This window comes from Trichosurus vulpecula, chromosome 7 (genome assembly GCF_011100635.1).
Source record: "Trichosurus vulpecula isolate mTriVul1 chromosome 7, mTriVul1.pri, whole genome shotgun sequence".
Taxonomy (NCBI): domain Eukaryota; kingdom Metazoa; phylum Chordata; class Mammalia; order Diprotodontia; family Phalangeridae; genus Trichosurus; species Trichosurus vulpecula.
In genome coordinates, this window is record NC_050579.1 from 100,975,961 (window position 1) to 100,998,246 (window position 22,286).

General features: G+C 39.4%; 1 protein-coding gene across 1 annotated transcript in view; it reads right to left on the reverse strand.

The window, feature by feature from the left end:
- The window catches only part of SCAF8 (SR-related CTD associated factor 8), a 271,710-nt gene that overhangs the window by 11,746 nt on the left and 237,678 nt on the right, over positions 1 to 22,286 (reverse strand). The window contains exon 21 of the transcript XR_005010872.1: positions 800 to 883. The gene's annotated coding sequence lies outside the window, so the exon portion shown is untranslated. The remainder of the gene's footprint in view (positions 1 to 799; positions 884 to 22,286) is intronic.

Genomic DNA, 22,286 nt, shown 5'->3' on the forward strand with positions numbered 1-22,286 from the left:
TGTGTGATTTTAGGCAAGCCACTTAACCTCCACAAGACTAAGTTTCCTCGTCTGTAAAATGAGGGAGCTGGCCTGGAAGGCCTCTCAGGTCCTAGCTTTCAATCTGGGATTCTATAAATCACACTGCAAACCCGGTCACAGAGGAGAGAGTGGGCAATGTCTTCTGCTATAAACCACTGTCATCCTTGGTAGTTTTGGGGCCCAATCCTGGGATGGTTAAGAGGGTCCAAAATTGGTGACTCATCCTTGAATCCAGTCCTTCCTATGAAAAACTAGCCATGGGTTGCTACTCATGAAAAACCTTCAAAGATACAAATAATCCATTTTCTTTACCGAGAAGAACCACAGTGTAGCAGATAAAAGCCTAGATTTAGATTCAGGAATCACTCAACCAGTCAAGTAATTAGCAAGCATTTATGGATCAATTGCTTTGCACCAAGGACCAATGTAAGTGCAATAGGATACAAGATAGAGCTAGTCCCTGCCCTCGAGGAGTATATAGTCTAATGAGGGAGACAACATTTATAAATCAGAACATACAAAAATTTTTTAAAAAAAAATGTAGATTGAAGACTTGGGTTCAAGTCTTGCCTCTGACATGTGCTCCGTGCCAATAGGTAGGCAAATCACTTTCCCTCAATTCACTAAGATTAAAAATTAGAGATGAGTTGCTGATCTGATCTGGGGGAAGAGGGAAGAGGGGGGCAGTAGGTCCGCATTCAGAGTTTCCCACTCACCAATGAAATAGCAATGAAATACCAATAAACATTTCAAAAACTCACTTTAGTTCACCACTGACCTTTCTCCACTTAAATTGGTTAGCTGAAGATGAAAGGCTCCGTATTCTGCTAGACTGCTCCATTATCTCCTGACTCATACAGACCTAGAAGAGAACAAGGCAAAGGCTTATTAAATTACTCATACATGGAATACTAATTTAAAGAACGTCAAATGGTAAACTCACGTCTACATGGACAAAGTGAAAAGGGGGGTTACACAATTACATGAGTAATTCAGAGCCACAGGGCCAAGTCATTCAGATAATTCAAGTCAAAACAAACCTTGGCTTCACAATTTATTCATTTATTTGCCATTTATTAAGCCCCAGCCTATACAAAGTGCTATGTTGCTTTTTAAGATCTTCTCTACCCTTTCATGGTGTCAGTCAGTTAACACAGCCTTATATCCTCCAACACAATACTGGAGAAAATAAACCTATAAATGATGGGAATTGGGAAGATTTTCCCAGTTTTCTTAGTAGGGGCTTGAGCCCAGGATATACGTAAGACCCTTATCATATCAACAAAGGGATCTATTGTCATCGGCCTTTCTCACGTAAAGGCCACACATAATTATTCAATGACAAACAGCACAAGAGCGACTGAAATCTTTATACAATTTTCATGATTCATTTGCTGTATAGTCATCTTGGGAAGGTGATGTTGAAATTAATTATCACTTTTAGTTTAAGATCCACGTTTTTTTTCCATCTAGGTACATGATGATAAAAAAAAGTGTTGAAAATATGTTAAATATATATAATATATCATTCAAGAAGCCACAAGGAAAACCTGGTAGGACCTAAATTAATTTATTGCTATATGAATCAAAGTACTATAATGTACCATATTGTAGATTGGTTAAGTCTCTAGTCAGAGTTCTAAGAGAAATGGTAACTCTGAGAGAGTTGCTGGGTGTTAGGTTTGAGAGGACTGAGACAAGAAGTTACTGAGTGACAAGGTATTGCATACTAGAGAGGTATGGACAGTAAAACCTGAATAATTATAGGACAAATAAAATTTAACTGATTATAGATGAAAGATAAGAATTTTATTATTGATCATAAACTAAGGTGGGGTTAGATCAGAGATGATCCAGAGTCTGAACCCAGAAAAAAAGCAGAAGAAGGAGAGATGAAGGAAAAGATAAAAGAGGAGAGAGGGGGAGAGAAAAAGAGAGAGAGAGAGAGAGAGAGAGAGAGAGAGAGAGAGAGAGAGGGAAGACAGAATTGCATCATTTAAGTTTGAAGGTGGAAGTGACATTACGGTTGCTACTGGTGGGTAAGTCTAGTCAAGCGGAGGAACAGCCTGGAAGCAGAGAATCAGAGAAGTCACTCAGAATATCAATGAGTTTGACTGAGATGGTGAACCAAAAAGGCATTAGTAAAGCAGAGTGGAGAAAAACTAAACTTAGCAATAAAAGCAAGTTAATCAACACAGAAGCTACATTCACTAAGGAAATTTTATGGATAATTCCTAAGTCAGAAAAAGGACAGCAAAGTTTGCAGTTTCAGAGTCATGAGGGACCCTGAGCATAAGGGATTTCCTCACCAACTGTGCCAACATGGCAGGTTTCTCTCTCCCCTATGATACTGTATGTATTGGCAAGACAATGTGACCCAGGTTTATGTGTCAATTGTAATGAAATTGTTATAATTCATGAATAAGAGGACCTGTGATATTATTATTTTTCTTGCCTCATTATTAGGTAAGTGTTTATGTTTAAGATCTTAAAGTATCCTTATTGTTAATGGCTGGTTGTATAATTAGAAATGCTTTAATTGGGTGCTCAAGAGCTAGGGTGTTGAATAAGGGGTTACCCCCAGGATCCTGAAAAAATTTTGAGTGTAATAACATGGTGCTGACGATACTTCTCTGGAAACCTAGACCTGGCAGCATGAGTACGGGAGGGAGCAAGCAAGGTATAACCCAGAGAGTAATTGGTTGTTCGCATGACCAAGTGAGAAGTGTAAGGAGCTATAATGGGGGAAGCACATCCCATAAACCTACATCTACTTCACTCCTAAAAGCTTACTTTATAGAATTACACATAATAATAACAATAAATATTCAAATTCAATATTCAATACTCTAGTTAGAGGCAAATATAGGTCATATTAAAAAAAGAAGAAGAAAATAGAACTAGGTACCTTTCACAGTTAAAGTGAAGGGAAAAATTCTTAACCAAATAATAGAGGAGATCATAAAAGATAAAACAGATGATTTTAACTACGGAAAATTTAAAGGCATTTTACATAAACAAAATAATAATAGCTATGATAATTAGAGAGTGTGTACAAGTTGAACAAATCTTTGCACCAGTTATGGATAATAAAATTCACATCGAGGGCACATAGAGAATTGACACAAACATAAGATCAGCAGACATGCCTCAATAGCCAAGTGTTCAAAAGATACGAATGGATAGTTTTCAAAAAGAGAGTTGCAAACGATGGGAAATTATATAAAAAGTGATCTGATTCATTAACAAGAGAAAAGCAAATTAAAACTACTCCAAGTTTTCACCTCACATCCTTCAAATTAGCAAAGGTATTAAAAGATGGAAGCAGTCAGTGTTGGAGAGTGTTGGGAAATCAGTCACACTCATATATTGCTGGTGGAGCAGTGAATTGGTACAAGCGTTCTGTAAAACAATGTGGAATTATGTAAGTAAAGTCACTAAATTTTTCATGCCCTTGGCTTCAGTGATCCTCTAAGAAGGCCAAAGATGTAATGACAAGTCTTTTATATACCAAGATATCCAGTTCAACTCTGGGGTTGTAAAAAGGCTGGAAACAAAGTAGGCATCTATTAATTGAGGAAGGGCTGAACAAATTGCAGTGCATGAATGTGATGGAATATTATTATATCTAGACAATAAAGGCAAGGAATCCAGATAATCTGTATATGAATTGATGTTCAGTAACATAAACAGAATTGGTGGACTAATACACACAAGGATTAAAATCGTATAAACGAAAACAAATCTGAAAAGCAGCCAGACTCTAATTAATTGTAATGACCGTTCTTGGCCCTGAACAGTAGATTATGAAACACATGTCCCTCCTACTGGTAGAGAAATAGAGGACTTTGGATGTGGAATGCTGCCTGAACCATTTGGTATGGTAGTTGTGCTGGCTGATTTCACTTAATTGTTTTTTTTTCTGTTATAAGGAGTGTTCAGTGGGACAGGAGGGCATATTGAGACATGCTTGTGATATAAAAATAAAGGGCATCAATAAAACTATTTTAAAAAGAAAAAAATGGAAAAATCAGATGCAGACTAACAATGATAGGATTCGTTGTTGTTGTTCAGTTGTTTCAGTTGCGTCCGACTCTCCGTGACCCCATTTAGGGTTTTCTTGGCAAAGATATTGGAGTGGTTTGCCATTTCCTTCTCTAGCACATTTTACAGATAAGGAAATTGAGGCAAACAGGGTTAAAAGACTTACCCAGGGTCATACAATGAGTCAGTGTCTGAGGCCAGAATCAAATTCAGGTCTTCCTGACTCCAGCCCCAGCACTCTATCTACTCTACCACTTAAGTTTCCTAGGCTCCAGTTTTTTCATCTATAAAATAAGAGGGTTTTGCCAGAAACAGGTAGGTGCTATAGTGGATAAAGCCCTGGACTTCAAGTCAGGAAGATCTGAGTTTGAATTCTGCTTCAGATTCTAGCTATGTGACTTCAGGCAAGTTACTTACTCTCAGCCTCAGTTTCTTCATCTATAAAGTTAAGATGACCATAACTTACAGCGATCTTGAAAGATCAAATGATATAATGTATGTACAGAACTTTGCAAACCTTAAAGCATTATATAAATGCCAGCTATTGTGATGATGATGATACCTCTGAGGTCTCTTTTTTAATATTTATTTTTATATTTAATATTTTAGTTTTCAACATTGATTTCCACAAGATTTGGAGTACTGAGGTCTCTTTCAACTTCAAATCTATGACCTTAAACATAGGAGGCAGACTTTTTGTGCCATCATGGTGAAGAGGTGACCCTGGGTTCTGGTAAGCTATACCAAATGGAGCACAAATTGTGTCAGGTTTTACCATGCTGGGAGGGTTGAAGTCCAATCCCAGCAACAGACTATGTCTACTATTGAAAGACTAAGTTTGTAAAGGGAAAATCAGTCCTGTACATCTCATGAATTAAGTGCTACAATCAAAAAAGAAATAATTCAGATGAGCAAGAAAAGGGAGAGTTGTCTAAAGAGACTGATATGGGTGTATAACACAATTTATCAAGCAAATTTGATTTTTTTAAAGATAGGCAGTGAAAATGAAAGCAAGGTTAAGTAACAGGATAAATGCAAACAAAAGTGTGACATACCACATCCAGAAAAAGAACTATGGAGTCAGATCAGAGCATACTATTTGCTCTCTCTCTCTGTCCCTCTCTCTCTCTGTCTCTGCCTGTCTCTCTCTGTCTCTTTCTCTCTTTCTCTTCCTTTTTCTGCCTGTGTCCGTTTCTGTGCCTGTCTCTCCCATTACTGGATCCTTTCAATGTGCCTATGAAAAAAACACAGATCTAATACTAAAAATGCCTTTCCCCTTCTTTTCCACCCAACTCACCGCTACAATATATCTATTCTTCCCTTTATGATTAAACACTCTGAAAGTCTTCCAAACTGGCTGCTTAGGCTTCCTCATCACCCAGCATCTTCTCAATTCCTCTGGTCCTCTCCCATCTTGGTCTACTATAACTACTTTGCTCGTCTTCTTAACACCAATATTCTGATGATGCTACATGGTTGTAGATTGTAATAGTATAGTCTCAAAAGAATCAAAATTATAGGCAACCCAAAGGGTATGGTGGGTATATCCAGGATGCAGGATATTACCAGCAAAATAGAGTAAAAAAGATCACCAAGGCCCCACATGACAGTCAGGTGGTGAGAATGATGGATAATGCATGAAGGGATGGGTGGCCCAAATGGTACACTGGTTAGTCTCAAGATAACAAAAGAAGATGAGAAGGAATTCTAATATTTTGGGCCTTTATGGAAGGTCATACACAAGAATCATCCAGAATGAGGCATAGAAAACTTTTGATCTACGCTGGTGGAAGGGTGCCCACAGATCCACCAACAAAGGCATCAAAGTGGCGTGAGACAACAAGAGGATGAACTGGCTAATATATATATGTATATGCATAATATACATATATATGTAATATATATATGTGGTTTGATTTATTTAGTAAATGTATCAAGCTCCTCAACCTTATGCTTTAAAAATACATTAATTTCCTGTTTAGCAATGTTGCTTAAAATCTCTCATTTATTCTCTCCAGCTTCCTACAATTTCCCAAAGCCCTCAGCCATATGTGTGAATAGCAGAATAGCAGCTCCACCTTTTTTGCCCTTGAGACGCTAACTACATTCTTTCCAGGTGTTGCCTGGCAACCCAGAAATCATGATCAGAGGAGCATAATTAGAAGTCTTTCAATAACTAAGATTCACTAATATACTTTTGCCTGTACCTACTAAACAAACACCTATATACAAATGTACAATCTTGCTAATTTTTCACTCTGAAATATTAATTTTCTTTTCAGACAAATCCAGTGCAGCCAGTTTCAGTCTCATTCCTGCCTATGCACTGTCTTCTATATACTTCAGTAGGAAAGTTTTTGTTGTATATGCAAACACAGGAACCTAGTTTCCTACTTCAAAGATGTAAAGTTACCCAATGTGAGCACTAAGTGTTTCTTTTTTCAAACAATACAAAGATTAGCTAGCTACCTTGGTCAGCACTAGTGTGACTGTATAACAACGCAATGATAGGCATCTGTACGGATCTATATTCAGAACCTGCCCTTTTGCAGATATGTGTATCTATATGCCACAAACCAGATGGGCCCCATCCAAGTCTAGAGAATCATCTGAGGCCAATTTCTCTGACCTGAGCTAAGCAGAAAAACAAGTTCACTTAAGTCAGAATCCAAATCACAAAAATTTAGAGCTGGAAAGGACCTTAGAGAGCTGGTCTAACTCCTTCCTTTTATAGATGAGGAAATTGAGTCTCAGAAAGGTTAAGTGTCTTACCAAACATCACATAGGTAGGAACAAACAAAATTGTGGTCACTCTAAAGTTTGTTTTTTAGAATAGTGCTTGAAACATGGTAAGCACTGAGTAAATGCTTATTGACTGACTAACTTAACACAAGCACACTTCTGACATTATAAAACAAACAAACAAAAAAAACCCCATGGTTCTTGTGAGCATGGTATGGTTATAGTGTAAACAGGGACCTAGCAGGCATGGATGGGGACACCAGCAAAGGAAGTGTCCATAATAGATGAGATAATGGATCCATAAATGTATCAAAACATCATGTTGTTACTGTAAGGATATCTGAATTTGCTTAACTTTCCTATCATAGAGCCAGTGTTCCAGCAAGGTTTTAGTTCTAGGAAGAGAATAATGGGAGTCAGGTTCATTCTTTCATGCTGGCTTCCAAGCCAACTACCCAATAAGATTATCAATGGTTACTCCTATTTGCTAGCTCCAGTGACCTTTGTTTAGTCCTCATTTTCCTAGACCTTTCTATAGCATATCACACTGTTGATCACCCTCTCCTTCTGGACGTTCACTCTTCTCTGGGTTTTTGTGACATGGCTCTCCTCTTTTTTGTATGACCCCTTTATATTAGTCTCTTTGCCAGATCATTATTTGTATCCCTTCACCTAAGCAGAAGGGCTCTGTCCTGGGCCTCCTTTATTCCCCTATCTATATTCTCTCTTGGTCATTTCATCATCTCTAAGGGGTTCATTATCATTTCTGTTCAAATGCCTCCCAAATTGGAATATTCAGCCTACACCTCTCTCCCCTTAGCTCCAACCAACTGTCTGCTGGGCATTTCTATCTCGATTTTCCATAGGTATCATTAGATCTAAAACAAAACTCACTATCTTTCCCCCTAAACTCACTCCTCCTCTTATCTTCCTTTTTTCTGTTGAAGTTCTAGTCACCTTGTTTCATAACTTCAGAGTTATCTTTGATTCTTCCCTTTCCTTCATCCTCGTGTATCGAAGCTACTGCCCAGTCAGGTTGATTCTACTTCCATCTATCCCCTTCTCTCCACTCACATGGCCACCCCTCTAATTCAGATTTTCATCTCTTGCTTGGACTATTGCAACAACTTCCTAATTGGTCTCTCAGTCTCCAGCCAAACCGCCTCTCCAATCCATCCTCCCCATAGCTTCTAAACTGATATTACTAAAGCATAAGTTTGCCCAAGTCACTCTTTTGCTCAAGAAGATTTTGGGGCTCCCTAATGTCTCCAGGATAAAATATAAACTCCTTTGGTTACCATTTTAAACTCTTCACAGTCTGGCTGTATTTTTCTAGACTGATTCCATCCTATGTCCTTCATGGTCTCAATGTTCCAGCCAAGTTGGCCTATATGCCCTTTTTCTATACCAAAATTCTATTGCTTGCCTCCTTGTCCTTGCTTTTCCCTTCTCACTTCTGCCTCTTGGAATCCTTAGCTCCTTCAAGCCTCAACTAAAGCTGAGCTCAACTCACGGCACCTCTTTTAGGTGGTCTTTCCTGTTAAAGGCAGTTATTGGTGATATTCCTTTCTAGAAATTTCTTTGTATATATTTAGAATTTACTTCTCTATACATGTGTTGTTTTCTCCAAGAAGAATGTAAGTTCTTTTCAGGCAGGGACTCTTTCTTTTTGTCTTTGTGTCTCCATCACGTAACACAATGCCTGGCGCTTAGTAGGCGCTTAAATAAAAACTTGTTGAATTTAACTGAATTGCAAACAGACAAGTTTTATTAACTGGAACTCACTCTGAAAATGTACAAAACCCCAAATGCACCAGGTTCTTCTGGTTTATTTCATGCTTTTAGGTTTTAATCAAATCCAGAGCAATTTGAATTTTTTCCCCCAACCTGGATGCCCAAGATAAACCTTAGGCAGATTCAGCTAAATAGAAACCAAGGCCAAAAGTACCATTTGCTGTAGAATACCCAAGTCTGGGCTTCCTTCCAGAATTGGCAAAGAACTCTACTGTACCTCCTGGACAGAATTCTGGCAGTCAAAACAAAGTGGCCCAGAAAATGAAAAAAAGCCGTATCAGAGAAGGTCCAGTTCTCTACTGTCTAACTTTGCTCTCAGTCTGTTGCTGAATAAAAACTGTTACCTATTTTTGTTCATTTACTTGGAGGATTGTTTAACAGAGAAGCACAAAGTTCGGGGCATGGGGAGAGATGTGAGAGCAACCCTGTGGGCTAGAATGACTTCCAATAACAATAAACATTCCCAAGGAGGGAGGAAGATGGTAAGCGACCTGTTTCCTTTCTAACATTCTTTAAAATAAATGTGGAGGCTTGAAGGAGGTGGCCTGAGATGTTTCCATTAGATGAATGGAGAGAAAACAGACCCATATAGACCACCTGCAGCATGCTCAGGCCTGATTCCAGGCCATAATTCAGCAACAGGATCCCATGGGGCCATTCATCTTCAAAATCCTCTACAGCACGAGACTGTCTGTTCATCTTCTAAACGCTTCTTTCCTTCCCATTAGCCCTGGCATCTTGGCATATCCAGGAAGGTAATCCGCCCCAATGGTGTCTATAGACACTCCCATTCCAGCCAGCCTTCTCCTCATGGATAAGACTCATGGGGTATTTGGTAAGGCAGTTCTCATTCAGAAACCTCAACCACAGCAGATCAGGCTAAGCTTCCTTCTACTGAGATCAGGCCAAACCAAAATTCTGGTCAATCATATCCTGGAGCATTTTCCCCTGAAGTATGTGAACAACAGCCACAAAAATTATGAAATACCATAGACTCCCTAAAAAGAACACAAGGTATCATATTTTATCCATCCTTCTTAACGGTCAAATAGACATGTCATGGTGCATTACTCACTTGGGCCATGCAAAAGAAATTCAAAAACACTGGGCATCATCATACTGTGTAACATACCACATTGGGGCATTTTAAAAAGTCTTTTTTTTTATTTTACTTAAATACGGTGAGCTCAATTTCCCTTTTTTCAAAAAAATGAGAAGTAGTATAAAAGTTTGTTCTCTGGGGGAAAAGGCTATTCCCTCCGGCCACAGAGGTAGGAAAAGCTTTCTTCTGTCCCACTACTGCAGCTGGACAGACCCAGACTAAAGTCTGAGGGTGAGAGGCCCCACCTATATCATATTACTAACACTTTTAGATATCCAGTCCTCCCCCTTCCACCTACCCAAGGAATGGAATGGCAGCTTCATTCACTTGGCTGCTGCTATCCAGATCTCTGCTTTATTTTGATGTTGTCCGGGCAATCTGGACCATTTCCCTTCGTTCATCATGGCTGACTGCTCATCTTATTGGCATCAGATGCATGTTCATGAAGCCCTGGGCCAGCTGCCCAGCATAGAAGGAAGGTATATCTACTATGTTGGAAATTCTCTAACCCTTACTTGGGCCTGGTGAAGGACCATAGGATCCTTGGATTTAGAGCTTGAAGGGATCTTAGAGATTATCTAATCCAACCCCCTTTGTTTTTACAGATGAAGGAATGAATCCCAGAGAGGCTGTGCCCTGTACTAGGTCAAAAAGCTAGTAGTAACTCACCTGAGATTCTATTCTTTACAGAGCTGGAAGTAAATGTATGACTCCCTCGTTGCCAGAAGTGGTTTAAGTAGAAAATATAACCAGCTTAGATGACTTTATAGATGTTATATCCATAATTATGACACGAAAAGAAATTAAGATTGAGATAGGTTGCACTAACCTTGTGAAGTCAGCACTCTACAGGGCCATTCTACGATCTTATAATTTGCCCTCTCATGTTTTACAGATGAAGAAACTTAGACCCACAGAGATTAAGGGAATTATCCCAGTTCATAGAAGTAGTAAGAGGAAAAGTCTTGAATCCAGATCCTTGGAATCCAAATACAATGCTACCATCACACAACTAAATACTACTTCTCCATGCTGAAATAGCTCTCTGGATGACTCAAATTCTTGAAAACCCAGAATGTGGTGGGTCCCTATCAATCCATTATCAATGGATTAAGCCAGGGTCTCTGGGCTCGCCGTAGTAAACCAGGAGAAGATGGTTGTGAGGCATGGGATAGTGTTTCTGAGTGACTGCACACCCGCTTCACCATTTCCTCTTGGTGGGTCACATACCTAATCTGAACTAGGTAGCCTGAGAAATGTGAGGGTGAACTGAACCTGGGGGTGGGGATGGAGGAAGAAGAAGAGGAAGAAGGGAAAAAATGTGAAGGAAAGGGGGAGGAGGAAAAGCAGTAAGAGAGGAGTAGGGGGAAGGAGGAAGTAGAGGGAAAGGAAGAGGAAATATAGGTGTGGAACAGAAGTAGAGGAGGAAAAGGAAGATTATTCCTCTGTGACAGAGTGTCTGAGACCACAGCTGCATCACCTTTAGCTGAATGGGGTTGGGGGAAGTTGAGGGAGGTAGAAAATAGACTACCATAAAATTTTGCTGCCATAAGCTGATTCTTTGCAGAAACAAATCATTATTCATTGCCACCCTCATTCCCCTTCATGGTTTTTCTTTTACCTTTGACCTTGCTCTTTGTAGACCCTCTCTCACTTTTGATTTATTCCCAGACTCAGAGCCTAGGCCCATGGATCTGTGTGGATTCTTGGCATTGACCTTGGAGCCGTTTACCCTTCCTTTCTTGGCTCTATATTACTTTTCCCACGGCTCGTTGCCTCTTGCCCCACTTCATCACCTGCTAGACCTTCCACCTCTCATTCGTCCTATGGAGAAACATAGAGCCCTACTTTCCCACACAGAACATGCCCCTTCATAGGTTCATAATGATCTACTCAACTCCCTACCCAGGGAGTGAACTAAGTACAACATATTGCAAAATAATCCGTTATATCCATCTATAAACTAATGTTGGTAAAATTTAAAAGTCTTTCACTAGGAAACCAATCAGAGGAATGAATCCAAGTATCAAAGTTTACAGCAAAATATCTCATATATTTTTGCTGTGGTTTAAGAGAAGGATGAGGCAAGGCGAGGCAAGGCAACAGGTATTTATTAAATGCTATGTGCCAAGCATTGTACTAAGCAATGGAAATAAAGAATACAAGCAGAGAAAAGAAAAAGATATGTTGTGCTCTCACAGAATTTCCATTCTAATGGGTGAAGCTAAAATTCCGTGTGTGTGCGTGCGTGTGTGTGTGTGTGTGTGTGTGTGTGTGTAGCAACATGAAGAAATAGTAGTTTAGATAGCTGGAGAGACAAGAGCATCCTGGAGGTGAATGAAGACACGGCTGGCCTGGGCATCCTCCTTCAAATGGAGATCTGGGGAGAAACCAGTCAATCAGAGAAAGACTATAGGGCTGGGGGGTACTTCTAGTATGAGAAACCCGGGAGTGAAGTAAAATTCCAGAGTGAAGAAGTTTTTGGTGGCATTAGATAATCCAAAGAAACCAAAGAAAGAGGGAATAGAGTCTTTCTATCCAACTTGTAGATGTCACAGAGGCATCAAACCAAACCATAGCTAGCCAAGAATTGCCTCTACAACATACCAAAAAAAGGACAGCTGGCCTTTGCTTAAAGCCCTTCCCACCAGGAGAAACTCACTATGTTCGGAGCTCTCCTTGTTAGGAAGTTTCTCTTTAGATTGGGACTCTATCTGCCTCTACAATGTCTACCTGTCATTCCTAATTCTACCCTCTGGGGCTAAACAGAGTAAGTCTAATCCCTTTTTCACATGAGGATCCTTTATATACTTCAAGTCAGCTATCATGTCCTTTCTAAGTTTCTTCTCCTGGTTAAGCATCTCCTAGTTTCTTTAGCAAATTCTCATATGGGATATAGATTCTCACAACCTTTAAGCATCCTGGTGACTCTCTTCAGGAGGCCATCTATGTAAATAAATTAGCAAAATATTTCAAATCCTACTATGCATATGAGAACACTAATGTGAAATATCACCACGATTATAGCAATTAGGCCTCACTTTATTCACAATTAGTACAGCCTAAGCAGCAATGATGCAGAAGTCATTCACTAACCTGTACAAAGGCCTCTCAACTCTGACCTTGAAAAATACTTTCAGGACTAAAAGGTAATTGAATCTTTAGTTCAAGTTCCAACTCATTCATGAAGGAGTACAAACACGGAAGATGTAGTATGTTTGTGCATGTTGATAGGCAGTCCTGCTCTTAGGAGAATTGCCTCTTAGGAGACCAAATTCATTTCAGATAAGGCCCCAAGCAGCTGCCAGATGATAATGGTTTCTGCAAATACCCAAAAGGGACAGACAAAGCCAGACTAATGGCCCAGGGGGTGAAAGAGGCCACATCAAATTACTATTCCTTGGAGATACCCACTACTACCAAATTACCATTGGATTTTCTGTTATGTTTATAGGCTAATAGTTCCTGTGCAGTTTGGACCGAGGAAAGATGAAAAGGAGTGGGGTTAGGAGATGAGCTAACACTATTCTATTTATCTTACTAGTACGAGGTATTTATGTTTACCTCGAGACAGAGTACACAGTTTATCCAGCATTGATTTACTCTTCCTATAACGTATGTTAGGTTAGTGATTGTGAGTATCAATTAACTTCTGTATACAAAAACCAAACCAGTTTTAAATTAGATTGTTTCTGCCCAAGTGCATTCAGAAAATCACAGAACCACAGAATTTTTGAGTTAGAAGGAAGTTTAGAGGCCACTGTGTCCAACTTATAGCTGAAAAAAATCCCAGCTACTACAACATACCCCATAAGTAGTCATCCATTCTATCCTTGAAGACAATGATGATGACCACCACCACCACCACCACAACCACCACCACTACTACTGCTACTACTACTGCTACTACCACCACTATCACCACCACCACCACCACTAGCTATCATTTATACAGTGCTTTAAAGTTTGCAAAATGCTTTACAAATATTATCTCATTTAATCCTCACAAAAACCCTGGGATGGTGCTATTATCATTTCCACTTTACAAATGAGAAAACTGAGGCATAAAGAGATTAAATGACTTGTCCAGGGTCATACAGCTAGGTTGGATTTGAACTAAATCTTCCTGAATCCAAGTCCATTGTGCCATCTAACTGCCACCTAGTCTTTTCATATGTATGCATGGAAACCTGCTGAAAAATCAGTATAGACATTTCATAATCAGTTACCATGAGAAAACTCACAAGGTAAAGAGAGAAAAAAACAAGAAGATTCGAACCAAAATGTCCAATGCTTTTCATTCTGCATAATTCTCATGTGTATGTTTGTCTATACAGTATATATATATGTACACACACGCACACACACACAGGGTGTCCCTAAAGTCTGGACACACAGGCAAAAATGCATATTTTGAAATATTTGGAATTATTAACAGACCCTAGCCCCCTTGACTTCTTTTTCTGGGGTATGCTAAAGGAATAGGTGTACTCAATGAAAATCACAGATGCAACACACTTGATTGAATGCATAAAGACAGAATGTGCTAAAATTGATGGCAATGTGGAGTCATTGCATCGAGTTCACATGAATCTTGCAAAGTGCATCAACCTTTGCATCACAAATGATGGAAATCATATTGAAGATGTTATTTGTTAATATTCCAATTAAATAAAATGTTGAAAATTTCATTCATTTCATTTCTTGAAAACACGCATTTTTGCCTATGTGTCCAGACTTTAGGAATACCCTGAATACAATATAATATATATATATACATATATATATATATACACACGCATATGTATATATGTTTATATTATGCTTGAGGCAGCTAGATCATGCAGCAGATAGAGCACTGGGCCAGCAGTCAGAAAGGCATGAGCTCATGGATGGTCTCAGGTACTTACTAGCTGTGTGACCCTGGATAAGTCACTTAATCTCTGTTTGCCTCAGTTTTCTCAAGCGGAAAATAGGGACAATACTCTCCCCAGGCGTTGTTGTGAGGCTCAAACGAGATAATCGTATAGTGCTTGGCAAGCACCTGGCACACAGTAGGTGCTGTAGAAATGCTCAATCTGTTCCCTTTCCTCCCCATACTGCAGACAATGGTAGGGACAGTGTATTGTGATGGAAAGAGTTCAGGCATGGGGTGGGAGAACTAATGTTCACAAACCAGAATCTGCTACTAACTACCTGTGCATCCTGGGGCAAATTAACCTCTCTGAACCTTAGTTTTTTTATTTGCAAAAAGAAGAGGTTGAACTAGATTATGAGTTCTTCACCTGTGTTTTATTTTTGTTTTTTAGTATTTTGATCCTTGTATTTCAGTATAACTGGTTTCCTTTGTAATCCCATGGATTTTATTTTATGTATTTAAAAACATTTCTCTAAGAAGGGGAATAGGCTTCAGGAGACTGTCAAAAGGGTCCATGAGACAATAAAGGCTAAGAGCCTCTGGACTGGATGAATTCTGAGGTCTCTCTCTTCTGGCTATCATTGTATCATTTGCCCTATGGACATTCCTCCTCTCCTGAATGCATAAGGGATATGGTACTCTGCACGTACACGGCACTCAGTCTCCAAATGAAGCACAGTCAAGGCCCAGTTCTGGCTAGAAGGGAAAATTCTGGCACATAAGCAATAAAGAGATATGGAAGGCCCAGTCCTCCTAGAGATTCAAAAGAGTTCTTATCAATTGTACTATACCTTGCTTAGAGTCTATATAAAATCCAATATAAAAAGAAATGGAAGTATCTGTTTCTCCTACACATTTGTGTAAATTCCTTATCTAAAAATGAAGAGGACATTTGTGAAGGTGATTCTTTGGGTGAATTATGCACAGTGAATAACTTTTTGTGGCCTAATCTTGAATTCCTCACATTTCTTTCATATTAGATAAGTAATAGTTGAGTTTCCTTCTAAATGGAAGCTGTCTGTAGATGTGCTTAATGTGCCTGGGTCAATGTGCCAAACGCCATAGAAATGAGGAAGAATCTGCAGTCATGGTAGCAGAAATAGAATCTATTTGCTGTCTTAGAATGGGTACTATATCACTGGTAGATGATTTCCACAATCATTTGCATAAGCCTGCATATCATAGTGTATAAACCTGTGTTTTAAAATTTATTTGGACCACATGAAGGGGGCAGGGGGAGGTTCTCCTTGCCATTCTGAACTTTTCCCATAGATGAAATTTAATTTCTAGATAAATCCTATGGAGAACCCATAGGGTTAAAAAAAACAAAATCCAAAACTGTAAAATGTGAACTGTGTTTTAAAAAAAAGTCCAAACCACCCACAAATTGGTAAGTTTCCCAAGTAAATTCAAGGAGCCAAAAACAAAACATCCCACCCTATAGAAAAATAAACTAAAGCGTATTTATTATATGAGTGCATGTGTCTGTACATAAATATACATGAATATAGTTGTCTGGTTGTCTGCACTTGGATTATCTGCATTACAGATTATTGGAAGGCAGTCTGGGAGTCATCAGCCACTGCTGTGGCCCTAATCCAACTGGGCTGAGGGCCTATTGGGCAGGAGAAGACCTGTCCCTGGTTCCTCTGCTCAATGGCAGTGGGAGTATCAGTGGGGTTCCCTGCCTCCTGGCTACTCTTTTGTCCAGTTGGGTTTAGGCTGCCTTCTCCATTCCACTGGTTTCCTGTAGTTGCATAAATTGCTAAGCTTTACTTTTTTCTTTTTCTTTTCTTTTCTTTTTTTTGAGACTGGGTCTACCCCCCTTGCTTAGGCTGTAAGTGATCACTAATGGGGTTCAAGTCCACTGTTGATCAGTAAAGGGACCTCTGACCTGCTCCATTTCCAAAATGGGTCAGTTCACCTCCTTAGGAAGTTTGGTGGTCCCTGGAGCTCATCATATTCATGCTGGTCTTAGTGTGGATACCTTAATATGGACAGATTGCCTTAACCTGCTGCAGCCCAGAACCCCTGAGAGCAGTGATCCACCAACTTCAGCCTCTCCAGTGGCAGATTACAGGCATTTACAAACCAGCCTCGGAGGTTACTTGTACAGCTCTACAGACACATCCACATTCACCTTTACACAAATAATAGGAAGGTGCACATAGATAGTAAGCTCACCCTCATATAGCACTTTACAGTTTGCAAAGTACAACTTTGTGAGAAAGTTGTCTATATCTCTATTTTATAGATGGGGAAAGCTTTGAGAGTTTAAACGAAACCTTTGATCACCAAGGCTCAGAGACACTAAGTCTAGAACCCTATCACCTAGTCAGGATTACTTCTCAAATAACAGTGAAGTCTACTAAGAATGACCTTGGATAACTTCATCACCTGATGTGACCTAAAATCCTCTTTATACTATATGTGTGTATGTGTCCATGTATACACAAACATACACATACATACATATACATACCATAATATATACTATATAGTATATCTACATCTATCTACTGTCTTCTGGCTATGGGCAGCTAGGGGGCAAAGTGGATAGGAGTCAGGAAGATCTGAGTTCAAATGTGACCTCAGATGCTTGCTAGCTATGTGACCCTGGGCAAGTCACTTAACCTCTGCTCTTTTCAATTTAGTTGTCTGCAAAATGGGGCTGATAATAGCACCTACCTCCCAGGGTTGCTGTGAAAATCAATTGAGTTAATAAATGTAAAGTGTTCAATACTGTGCCTAGTGCATAGTAAGCTCTATATAAATGTTAGCTCTTATTATTAACTATTATCATTGTTCTTAGTGCCTGCAAACACCCTTGAAAGAACCTACTGATGCTGATGGGAGTCTCTCTGGCAGTCTATATGGCCTCTCTGGCAGGGGTTTTCAACGTGAGGCTCATGGCTTCCCATGAAGTCCACAGACAAATTTAAGGGTGTGTATGAACTGGGATGGTAAACAATTACGTCTTTTTTTCAATATGACTAGTTTCCTTTGCAATCCTATGAATTTTGTGTTATACATTTAAAAACATTGTTCAGAGAAAGGTTTCACCAGATTGTCAAAGAGGTCCCCATGACACACTAAAAGGGTCAGAACCCCTGCTATATAGGCTGCCTCAGAGAGCACTGGGGTACCCTGGCAAGAGAGTGCTTGATTTTCACACCATTAAGTTAGCACTGAATGAATAGCCTTCATTTACAAAGCAAAGAAGTTGAAGTGTGGAGTGGCTAGCTTTCCCAGAAATCTTCACCAAATAAGCTGTTTTCTGTTAGGTTAGAGGGGAAACCAGAGAATAATACTCTTTCCTCAGATATACTATTAAAGTCTGTGGGAAAAAAGCCTTCCAGAGAGGCCGAGGTTTTATGCTATCTCAGGAATGGCCAATCTATGTTCAAAGACCTGGGTAAATACCAGGGACTCCATTTCTGAGCTCACAATGGCATTCATTTCAGATTTCTTTCCAAGGCACCCAACACTGAGAATCACTTCTCAGTTCATCGTAGAAGGCTAATGGTAAAATGCAATGAAAAGGCGAGGACATGAGATTAGTAATTGGAAGTAAGGCTTACTGTTCCCTAACCCCACTTCAATCTCTAAAGCCTACCCACTTGCAATGTGTTACTGCTGACACTTTCAGCCTTTCAAAAACAGTGCAGTTTTCACACCTGTGAGAATAATTCAGGGTCTTGGGTGGGTGGGTGGGAGTGTTGACTAATGAAAGAATTACTAGAAGAATAAAGTACAAGCCTGAACCTCAGTTCCAGCTTACAAAGGGGGACCCAGGCTTTCTTTGTGCCACAGCGCCTTCCAAATAAACAGCTTGGTCTCCAAGTTGAAGATGAGCCCTGTGACAACACCAGCTGAGTTACCCAAATGCACACATTCCCAAACTGCTGCCCTGGCTGACAGTGGTTTGCAGTCATTTGCAAACATTCTGACCTAAATCAGAGCCCCTTATAAAAGAGCTTGTGTTTAACTTTGTAATATTTAATTCCAGCTTGTTCTTCCAGCTATCCAAGCTGTACATGATTAAAATCATATTGCCGCAAACATTGAATGGTATGAAAAGTTTTACCATATGTATACAATTTAATAGCTGTAGAATTTGGCATGTCTACAGTGATTCGATTAAAGACAGGAGGGTTTGGCCTGTTTGGGTGCATAAATTATATGTTCTGCAGCACTTGGGGGCTGGGGTGTTGCTTTAAACTGAGCTGTCTATGACATTTAACTCTTTGTCAACTGTCAACAAGAGGGCTTTTTGTCTTCCAACTATGTGAACCTACCACAACTTAGAAACAACATTACTTGGAGCATGGAGAAAGGAACCTTTAAAAAATTTCTACTCAAAGCATAACATACTATTTCTACTGAATCAAAAATAGACTATTCAGTCTGGAAAGACAAAGGTTGAGGAGGTTTATGATGAAAGTTCATAAACTCACAAAAAGCATGTCTGGTGTAGTGGTTAAGAATGCTGGATTTGGCATCAGAGGGACCTTGGTTTGAATCTTTGCTCTGTCACTTGTGGGACCTTGTGAAACCACTAACCACCCCAGGCCTCAGTTTCCTAGTCTGTAAAATGGGGTGGCAGATAGAATAGATGGCCTTTAAGGCCCCTTTTCAGCTCTAAAGCTACGATCTTATAAATGATGCATTTACCTAGTCCTGAAGTAGCAGAACTAAGGGATACCCCTTGAGAGTTCAAAAGATAATTTTAGAACAAACAAAAGGAAACATGGCACTGCTTTATATAGCAGATAATAAAATCTGCATCATTTTTTAGTTAGTTAGCATCTCTATGCATGGCAAATAAGTAATGTGGCCAAATAAGCCTGGCAGAAATTCAGTATCTGCTGGCCTATGGTTTGCTTTCACCTTGTGTCTAAAGGTAAGTGTGAAATGAGGAGAAATGCCCGCCCGGCTCGAGGAGTTCAGTCCCATTCTTGTTCCCATGACTTTGTTAGAAAATGTTTGATGTTTCTGCCAGCAATAAGATCTCTCATCAGTGAGTAAGTGGGTACAAATCAGTAATCAGTTTCGGGGATACCATTCCATGCTATATGCTTCCTACATCTGAACAGCCTAGTTTCACTTTGACCTAGCATCATATAATTAACCATTAGGAGCCAAACCAAAGCAAACAAACAAACAAACTCAAAAACAAAATCCTTTCTTTCCCTTCAATTTCCTCAGCTTCAAAGTTTACAATAAATTATTTTGAGATTTTCAAAATGAGTTTTTGAGGGTCCACTTTTCCTTATGACAAGTTTTTAGGAGGGAAAAGGAAAGAATTGGATAGAACTATATATAGTTCATTTCCCAAGAGGGAGGGTTCAAGAAGAGTTTAGAAAAATTTGTGGGAAAAAAAACCCAACCCAACCACATCTGGGTTATTAAGGGAAACTAGAAATGTTGTTTAAGGTGACATCTCTAACCTTTGAATTTGACATCAGAGATGACAACCGTCCCCCCCCCCCCCCGCCCCGAGTCTGTTGGCGCTGCTCTTTGCTCAAGGCAGAACACTAAGCTTTCTGGGCCATGAATGTGACTCAGTGCAGGCCTTATAATCATAGGTTCATATCATCTCTAGTTGATATTTCCATAAATACTGTTTATCTTTAAGGCATCCTACAGTATCGAGTTCAGAATGATTTGGAGTTTCTCTCCATATTTAACCATACTCATAATGTTAAATTTTTGCAGGCACTGAGTAGAGAAACATATGTTTATCATTTGTGGATTTTAAATTGTTTTCAAATGACATCAATGAGATATATCCTCAAAAGAAAAAAAAATCAGGCCACCAAGTCCCCAAAGTGAGAACACAAGCAAAGACTATTGTGCAATAATAAAACATTCTAATTTATAGTGACATAAAAAACTAATTGTTAATAATGTCTTCAAGAATGACTTTCATCTGGGGCTGAAAAAAATAACCAGGGATTGTTGAGGAGATAGAGAGGAGATTCATTTCTTACTGGTGGCAGAGGGCCTGCCGAGCTGATCAGAGTTCAAAGAGAAGGCAAAGTTAGTCAGCCGACCCCCTCAAAAGAGGGCTAAAGGAAATAAAATCCTTTTTGGTTTTAGTGCTCCAGATAGTCCCCAACTGAGGCCCAGATACCACGTCTTCAGGACACATGCAGGATCTAGACTGAGCCTTAACAAGGTGTCAGGGTTAAGGAATTGCCAAATGGATCATATGAGAGCTTGAAAAATTCAAACATTAGAAAAAAGAGAAAGAGACCATGAGTCTGATTCATTAATTTTTGAGGCAAGAACTTGATATGTAGGAATTGGATGTACAATAAATAATGGGGAAAGTTGTAATTGGTCAGCCATTTGAAACTGTAAATATATAGGGAGGGGAGAAACCAAGAATCTTAGTAAAACAGCCATAATAATGTTAGCAATTTTATAACACTTTAGAGTTTGCAAAGCACTTTACGAATACCATCTCATTTGATCTTCATGGCTGATAGGTGCTACTAATATCCTCATTTGACAGGTAAGGAAACTGAGGCAGACAAAAGGTCAGTAACTTGCCCAAGGTCATATGACTATTTCACATCTGAACTCAGGTCTCCCTGAATCCAAGTCCGGTGCTCTATCCACTGTACTGCCTAGTGGCCATAAGGAAGGAGCCATGGATTGATTTTGGGAAAAGGAAAATTAAATACAGTAAATCAGAACAACTTTCTAAGATTACAGTCCATCAGTTGGTAAGAAAGGAATGCTGCGAGGCAGCTAGGTGGTGAAGTGAGTAGAGTCACCGGCCTTGGAGTCAAAAGGACCTGAGTTCAAATCTAACCTCAGACACTTGACATACTTACTAGCTGTGTGACCTTGGGCAAGTCACTTAATCCCAACTGCCCTGCCTTCCCCCCTGCAAAAAAGAAAAAGTATTTAAAGAAAGGAATAATGCAAGCTTTCTCAAAGCTGTTAAAGCCAGAAGAAAACTAGAAAAAAATAATACTTTTGTGGCAAGAAGACTAAAGGTTTTTTTTTCTTCCAGTTTCCTATCTTCCTTTTAATATTGCATTTAAATAAATTCTGGGCTTCAAATATTCTCTCTTTGAAGGTTTAAGTAAACCATCAGAAGTGAAACATTTGATTTTAGATTATTTACTAGATATTTCAGGATCAAGCCCCAAATTTTCCCAACTTTCATTATGCAAGTGAAGGTGAACAGGTCTCCAGGAGAGAAACCCACTAAGGTGAAAGTAGTATGATAAGTTGGAGAGAAAAAAAAATTCATTTGTGAACATATTATTTTTTTTCACTGGGGTATGAATGGAAAACACCATGCTCTGCCCATTGGTCTGCACCCTAGACCAGTGAGTGAGAGTGGCACACAAAGACTTGGTTTGGCAGCAGATTGAGTTACTGATCTCACCGAGGAAACTGGGGAAAAAGAACAATGGTGGCAAAATACCCTGTGTCAGAGAAATAAACATTGCATTGATCGCAACCATGATGCTAAAAATAAGAGCTGACCCTGGAGAGAAGAGTATTAAAAAGGTCAGGCAGGAAAAGGGATTTGGTGGAAGAGAATCCCGAATCTTCCCTCTTATCACTTTTCACTGATTGTCCTCTGACACTGTTCTCTTTGGCTTTCTTCTAGCTCTGGCTGAGTATATTATTTCAATTCAT